The sequence below is a fragment of the Octopus bimaculoides genome, chromosome 12, assembly GCF_001194135.2.
Source record: "Octopus bimaculoides isolate UCB-OBI-ISO-001 chromosome 12, ASM119413v2, whole genome shotgun sequence".
Lineage (NCBI taxonomy): Eukaryota > Metazoa > Mollusca > Cephalopoda > Octopoda > Octopodidae > Octopus > Octopus bimaculoides.
The window spans coordinates 7,086,807-7,096,016 of record NC_068992.1 but is presented as its reverse complement, the minus strand read 5'-3'; positions in this window follow the sequence as shown (position 1 = coordinate 7,096,016).

Below are 9,210 nucleotides of genomic sequence, written 5' to 3'. Positions count from 1 at the left end.
CAATTTGTATATATATATATATATATATATATATTCAATTTGTATATATATATATATATATATATAGGCAATAAAAATAAAAATGTATATATATTAATTGAATTATCATCAAAATGATATTTCAATGGCTCATTATAATAACCTATGAAACAAATTTGTCAAACTTTCAGTTTATTTAGATTTTAAACATTTTACAACATCCAGGGTTTCTCGTGATATTCCATTCATATATATGTATATTTAATAGAAATGTTACAACAACAATTTTTGAGAAGGTTTCAAATTAAGAATCTACAAAAATTCGAATCAAATTAGTATCTACAAATGATTTAAATTTGAAGTTCTTGAAAAGCATCAGGTGGTAGTAATTTATCCTGAGAATACTAGAAATATTGTTAACAAGAAAATTTGAGTAATTATCAAGTAAAAGCTGTTATAAACATAATATAGAAGACTTCAAGTTATGAATCTACAAAATTATGTATTGAATTACAAGTTGCATCTGATTTAATTTTGATGTTCTTGAAATCTACCAGAGCTGTGTGAATATAGAACTGAGAACAATAACAGATATTTGGTTTATTCTTTTACTGATTTTTCAGTTATTATACTAGAACCATGCTGGAGCACTATTTTCACGAGTTTCAGTGGGGTATATCAAATCCAATACTTGTTTTCTCTCTGGTCATTATTTTATCAAGATTCAATAAGTGTTCAACTGCCAAATTACAGAACGTAAAAGTGCACAACATATACAACAACAATGGTTTTAAGACTAGTGTAAACATAAACACAGGAATGGACATAGACACACATATATATCATCATTATTTTTATGCTCACTTTTTACATGCTTGGGCTAAAAGAGGCTTTTTGAGGCAGCATTCTACAGCCAGGATGGAAACTAGCTTGGTTTAAAGTAAGGTACTTTATTCTCCATCCTTGCATGTACATCAGTGTGTGCATGTGTGTGTGTGTATGCACATCTATATGCACACACACACACAAACACAAATAGTTGTGTAGATAAGAAGTTTGTTTTCCCACCACATGGTTACAGGTTCAGTCCCACTGCATGACACTTTGGGCAAGTGTCTTCTACTACAACCTCAGGCCAACCAAAGCCTTGTGAGTGAATATGGTTCATGGAAGCTGAAAGGAACCTGTCACAAATATATATGTGTGTTTTGTGTGTGCATGTGTGCGCACATGTGTATGTGTGTGAATGTGTGTGTATGTGTGTAGTTTGTGTCTCTTTGTCTTCGCATTATGTGATAATTGTAAATGAGAGTCGTTATATAAGCAATGTCATTCATTTCCAATGTTCTGCGAAAACATGTCAGACCATAGAAAAAAACCTGTTTCAATAAACTCTATCCACCCATGAATGCGTGGAGAATTGGACACTGTAATGATGACGCTGATGATGAAAAACACACGCACACATATCCAGAAGGAGCTTTTGAATACTTTATTTGCTCATAAGGTGATCACTAACATGGGACCATAGGGAACACATTCCCTCACAGATGCTGTGCAGTAGGATTAACTACAGAACTGTGTGTGCTTACAAATGATAATGATAAGCTTAGTAAAAAAAAGGAAATCTACTTTTGGTGGCTGATAGAGACATATATTGTAATCTGTAAATAGACAGATGAGAGTATATCTGCCATAGCGTTAGCTGAGTCTTTCATAAATATAAATATTACATCTAATAATGCTTTACAGAGAGAGTCATAAACTTTTTGGAAATAATAGAAAAGAAAAAAAATAATACTAAATGTGAAATCAAGGTAATTTCTGAATCAAGAAATGTTCCTGATTATAGTGCCAGTGCTACTATCAATAAATCTAACCCGAGAGAGAGAGAGAGATAGAGAGAGAGAGAGAGAAAGAGAAAGAGAGAGAGAGAGCTTCAATAAAAACAGCAAGCTAAATCACCCTCAATTAATTCCATATTGTAGGAAATAATTTGGAGTATGAGAATATGACAAGCATCCTATAAAAAAAGGGATCTTCTACATGATAACTTGTCCTGCTTGAAATAGCACTCAAATCTCCTATACATGATCACATATTGTTGTAAATGAGGGAAGGGCACATTAGAAAATGTAGTCCTAGATAACCCTAAAATGATAGTATGCTTGGAGCTGGGATGTGTGGTCATAAAATTGTTTGATCAGAGTTCCAGCTATGCTGTTCAAAAATACCTAGTTTTGGAGAGACTTTATATAGTTACTTGAATTACTCAAAATAGTAGCTAAATCTCCCAACATTTTAAAATAAAAAGATGCACATTAGATAAAATATCTTTGATACACTATTCTAAAAAAAGTTGGAATGGTGAGAGCAAGAATGCGTCAGATTAAACCTCTGTTTGATCATTGTCAATCTGTGGTTAAACAACTATACCTAAGATATATTTTCCAATTTCAAATGCTCAATAGATAATATATTTTTTGATAAACTATTCTCAAAAAAGATGGAATGGTAACAGCTAGAATGCTTTTGTTTAAACCTCTGCTTGATCATTGCTGATCTGTTGTTAAACAATTCTCATATAAAGTATATCTTCCATTTTCTCATATATTTTATATTTTCCCATCTTCCAGTGAACACCCAAGGAAGATACTGCAAATTATATTTGAACTGAATGTATTTATAATAATAATTTGGCCTTGACTGTTCCAAAGCAACACTTCCTATTGGTGCCAATAACTATAACTCTGCTTTTTGACAATTACATAGAACTTTTATTAATGCTGTGTTTTTTTTTTATTTTCTATTTTTCTAGAGAGAAGAGAATCTTTACACAGAACACTATATTTATTCTTTTCATATGCATTATTATCAAATGAATTAATATTTTACCCAAGATTATGAAAATGACATTGCAAGTGTGTGGTGTCAATTGTCTCAACAGACCATAAATTATTTGTTGCCAAATGTAAAATGTAAAAAAATGCAATTTTTGTTTTTTCCTTAATAAAGTGCATTATGAAGCATTCCTTCCTGAAAGGATTCCAAACCAATTTCAAATGAATAAAATATTGAATGTGAAATTTAAAAGTTTGAAGTGTAATTTGAATAAAACAGAAAAATATAACATGTTAAAATGATATTTAAAGCAAAAAAAGAAAAAGTTTTTATTTGGTTCACAAAGAAAATTTGTCTCACTGACATTCATATTTTCTGAATTCATTTTTGGTTAATGTGTTATCAGCAGAAGAAAGAAACAACATTTAATGACCACTTCAACAATATTAGCTCTACATTGTTTCATTAACAAAGGACTCTCATACGTTTTTGATTGGTCAGGTTTTATTCTGATGGTAAAGAAAAATACAAAAAAGTATTAAAAAAGAAAAAAACCTGTAGTTATTGATCTAAATGAATAACCTAAGATGCTTCCAAATTCTTGTTCAAGCTATAAATCCAGATAACAGTTGTTTCTTTACAAAAAAAAAAAAAAACTAAAAGACAAGAATTTTTTTTTTTTAAAAGGACCGACTAAAATGAAAAATAAATATTCTATCAAGAGTATAATGCAAAATGGTAATGAATATTAGATGCGAGGGGAAAAAAATGAATAATTATAATGTTGATAATTTCCAATAATAGACAATATTTCATGAGCTGCAACATTTAAAAGGAAGATATTTTTTTTAAAAAAGTAATTTTTTATTACAAATGTCTACAAATATATATTTGGAAATTCATTTTACGCTATTTTTTGATATGTCATAGATTTTCATTTTTTTTTTCTTTTCACCTTGTAATTATATCTTTTTCCAGTTAATGTTTTATGTCTACAATAACTGAATCATCATCATCCTCATCCTTTTAATTTCCACATTCCTATACTTGCAAAGTTTGAATGGAATTTGTGGAGGTTGATTTTCTATGGCAGGATGCCTTTCCTGTTGCCAACCCTCAAGGCAGTATTTCCCTGTAACTAAACATGATTCCACAGAAAACTGGACACAAAAGACACTGTTTGTATGGTAGTGATGCCCATGTACAACCATTATGCAATGGCAAGAAGAGGAGACACTAAAACACACTTATACACAACAGGCTTCTTCCAGTTTCTATAAACCAAATTCCTCTTAAAGCTATGTTCAGTCCAGAGTTATAGTAGAAGGCACTTGCCCAAAGTTCCACACACAGGTACTGAACCCAAAACCATGTGATTAGGAAGGAAATTTCTCAACCATGCAGCCATGTTTGCACATAAATATATTTATATAATATATATTTGGTTGTATCTTTATATTTGACCAATCTATAGTCATTTTTTATCATCATTTATTCTCATAATATATATATTAATGTCATTTTTTTTTTTCTGGTTGACCAAATAGATGTTCAAAGGTTTATTTATTTATTTATCTATTTTCTCAACTATGAACAAATCTCTCTTGTTTTAGGAATGGTCTACCCAACAGTGTATTCAATGTAGAAAAGGATTTGAAAAAGAGATTTGCCTGATATTTCTAGTACCTCAAACAATCACAAAGAGGGTCCTTCATTGGCTTATTCTCAAAATATGTGCATCGCATCAGAGAAAAAAAAAATATAGATGGTCACTGCATGCTGAAATGACTGGAAGTGTCCATATTTCCTGTTTATGTGTTTGTATGAGGAAATCCAGTCTGTGTATGCATACACGTGTGTGTATGAAGCTATCATGAACATGTATATTGTGAATGCTTGTCTACGTGTGTGCATGAGGGTGTGTTTGTACATGCGTAAAAGTGTGTATGCTGTTTTCTATATGTGAATGCTTGTCTATGATGTTGCTATGTTTCATATATATATATATATATATATATATATATATATATATGCGCATATATATATGCATGTATGTATGTATTACAAATATATTACATGTGAACGTGTATCTTAGTATGTTATAAATGTATGTGTGTGTTATACAGAAACTAAGTATAATTCAGTTTTGTCTCTTGTGACAAATAAATCAATATATGAGAAAGTAATATTTATTTGTTTTAGACATGACATTATGAAGAACATAGGACTCAAATTCAAAGACAATATAGAATGAAGCTGATTTTTGATGCTATTTCAATTTGGCCTATTTTCAGTTTTCTCTGATGTTATTCAAATATAGCCAACTAAAATACTTCAGTTCTCATTAACAGAATGAAAAATGCTTCAAAAATGAATAAGTTAAACACCTCATATACGTTTAACATTTCAAAATAGATATAAATGCATAAAATTCAATAATTAATTCATACAGCAGGAAATATAAAGTTGATATGACATATAAATGTATGCATAAATGTATGTATTTTGTATTCATAGTTATATGGGGTACATGGTTATGCATCACTGCATGGTTATATATGAAGGTGTGGTGTTGTGTATGTGTGTGTGTATTGTGATATACATATATATGGTTTTATATGTATGTATAGTTACTTGAGTCTGTGGTTATACATATGTATATGCGTGGTTGTTGCTAGCATTGCTGTTTTAGCCCCTTGTGATCAAAGGCATTCCATCCACAACCAATCTCTCCTTTTGTAGATCTAAGAAAACATTAGCCAATGGCTCTTTCCTTTTTAAGATGTGGTAGGAGGAGATTTGAAGGAATTTGGTTGGTATTCCTAGGAGGAAGTATGACTGCAGAACAGCTCCTTCATTAGCTCTTTATGTGTGGAGTTATTTATGTGCCATACATGTGTGCATTGCTATACGAATGTGTGAGTATACATGCGTAGTTCAACATTTATATGAGGAAATCCAGTCTGTGTATGCATACACTTGTGTGTATAAAGCTATCATGAACATGTATATTGTATTGGTGTGGTATGGTGCGGCTATGCATGTGTGTGTCTGTGTGATTCTACATTGTGTGTTTATGTCTATACGTTTATGTGTGTGACTTGTTCTGCCTGAATGTGTGTGTGGTTATACATACATGTGAGTATGGTTTTACATATTGGGAGTTATACATGGGTGTGTATATATATATATATATATATATATATATATGCGTGTATGTGTATGTGTGGTTATACACATATGAGAGTGTTATACATGCATGTGTGTATGTGTGTAGTCATATATATGTGAGATTATCCATGCAATAAATAGAGAAAATCTCCCTATTAGGAATTTTAAAATCTAAAACCTAAGCAAGAGTGATAATTCCAACATTATCAGCCAATCAAAATTGTTATAAAAAGATGATGCCTATAGGAGTGGATCTAATTTAGTCATCTTCCATTAGGCTTGTCAAGTAAAAGAGAAAAAAAGCATTACATTATAGATTTTTAAATAGTGCATCTAACATCAACCAGAATGAGAAACAACTTCACAAACCAATTAGGAAGTCTCTACATGGTTGTTACACCTGCTAGAAATAGCAGTCAAATGCTTCCCAGGAAGGAGGAAGGACACAGGATAAAGTAGTCCTAATTGTGGAATGTTCAAAAGAACAAAGTGGTCATACTGATTGCCTTTGATCATAGACTTGTTCAGTTGGTGTTGATGTAGAACTTGCTGCCACCAATGGCGATAGCAGTAGCAGCTAACATATTTCTAGAGAAATAGCTGCAACAAAAGTGCATAGTTAAGAACAAATTGCTTTACTTTAGCTGATCTGAAAAAGACCTTTCATAGGATCCCTTCAGTCTATAATTTGAGAAAATTAAGCTTAGATGAATATATCAGAGTGTTGCACACATCATATATTTGGGTGGTCAAAGACTGGCTGAGAAATTTGTAAGAATGAAATGCAGAGCTAAGTGTTTACCAGGATTCTTTGCTTCTTCCCCAATTTTTTCTTGAAGCCTGGGCAAAGTTCAGAGAGCTCTTATTTCTGCTGGTGACAAAGGGCCTCTCACTCAGAGTAAAAGGTAGACTGTATGACGCATGTATACAAATAGCCATGCTACATGGCAGTGAAACATGGGCCATGACTGCTGAAGACATGCATAAGCTCACAAGGAATGAAGCCTTTTGTTATCACTACTTATTTTGTGATAGAATAACATCTAAGGAAATATGCTGTTGCCACCACTATTGCTGGCACCACCACCACCACCACCACCACCACCATCACTAGCTCATCATCTTTATTTCATGTCAGCTTTTCTATGCTAGCATGAGTCGGATGGGCCATCAAAGGTTGATTCATTTCATATTCAGAGTTCCTGCCTTCTTAGACAAGTCAGAGATCATGTTTTGCTCATATCTTCCATTTTTGGCATGATTTCTATGGCTGGACACCCTTACTATTATTATTAATCCCTTTATGCAATGTACTGAATGTATTCTATTGTGCCACCAGCACTATAGATGTTGTCTTGTCCTTGGTAAGACTAAACAATCCTCTCTCTGCTTTACACTATTTCCAGTCACTCAACCTACACCAAAGAGGCTGTCCTTCTCTGCTAGGAGCAAAGAGAATCTCCTATTTCTGCATTGTCTGCTTTTGTTCATTTCTTTTTTTCCCCCCCACATGACTAGTTTGCATCAAGGGAGATAATTTCCATTTCATTACTAGTAGTCATGTATTGCTATTTCCCTTTACATAGGCAGAATGGTGAAAGAAAGAGAAAAAGAGAGTGATAGCCGAGAGCCAGGGTGATAGGAATGAGAGGGTGGTTGAAAGAATAATAAAGTGGGTGATGGGAGAAAGAGTAACAGAAGACCAGGATGAAAGCAATAGGGAGATAGAAGAGAGTGTGATGGATGTGTGTGTATATGTGAGAGAGAGAGAGAGAGAGAGAGAGAGAGAGAGAGAGAGAGAGGGGGAGAGAGAGAGGGAGAGAATAACAGGAGGAGCTTTAGAGAAATGAGCAGAAGAGATATAGATGAAAGATAACAGACGAGAGATATAGTATTTGTAAAACAATTTTTTTGCATTGATAATTTCAAAATCAACACTTTAAAGTTACTGACATTTTATTTTTAATAAGGTACAACAACTAATAATTATAATGTTTCATGACAATACTACGCATGAGAAAAATTGATAATTGGATTTAAAATGATTTTTTTTCTTTCAATTGTTATAATACTGAAGTTGATAAGATAATTGTTCTTTTCTTTCCATTATTTTATAAATTTTCTTTTTTTTTTTTTCATCTACATTTTGATGACATTTGATGTGCTGCTGCTCTTAGCAGAAAGATATTAAGAAAATAATAATAATGAATATTATAAATAGATTATAGATAAAATATTTCACTTGATGTAACAGTTGAAATATATGAATAATAGAAGCAAGCAAGAACAAAAATATAGGAAATATAAAGTTTTAAATTCCTACATAGATTTCATCTACAAAGCATTTTTGATGAATGGTGAAAGGACAATATTGTATTTCTATAAAGATTTATTGCAAACTGAAATTTATAAAAATTATTGATAAACAATTATTATGATCATTTTTCCCTTAGAAACGTAAATGACACAAGACATAAAAAAAATAAATTTAACTTTAATCTTAGCCAAGGTAAAATAAAATGTTCAACAGCTTTAAATAATGATTTATTGCATTCAAACAAGATTACATATTTATAAGGGACATAAATGATTGATTAAATCTCAGTATATGCCTACCGGAATGAAATACAAGGTTTGCTTTGTAAGATTTGAACTTGTAATCTAAGGGTATGATAGAGTAAATATTGCTAGGTATTTAGGCAGATGCTTTCTTGTCTCTACCAATTCATAATTACACAACTGTTTCATTGGTGCGTATCAGAGACTATATTATCATATATCTAAAACAATGCCACAAAATAACAACTTGAGCTTATTATCGAGAGCCAGGAAAATAATTTTAGATCTGATCACTGAAGTGCAAGCTGTATGAGAGCACTACTCACATGTCCGGGACAGTGCTGTTACCATATTCAAGCCCTTTGGACTAGCAATCCTAAAAAATGTCCATTGCAAATGACTAATTAACACAGACTGCTTTACCAGCACAATACAACCACTTTCTCAGCTCGTTACTTTTTTTACTCTCTTTTGCTCTTTTATTTGTTTCAGTCGTTTGACTGCAGCCATGCTGGAGCACCGCCTTTAGTCGAGCAAATCGACCCCAGGACTTATTTTTTAAAAGCCTGGTACTTATTCTATCGGTCTCTTTTTGCTGAACCGCTAAGTTATGGGGACGTAAACACACCAGCATTGGTTGTCAAGCGATGGTGGGGGGGG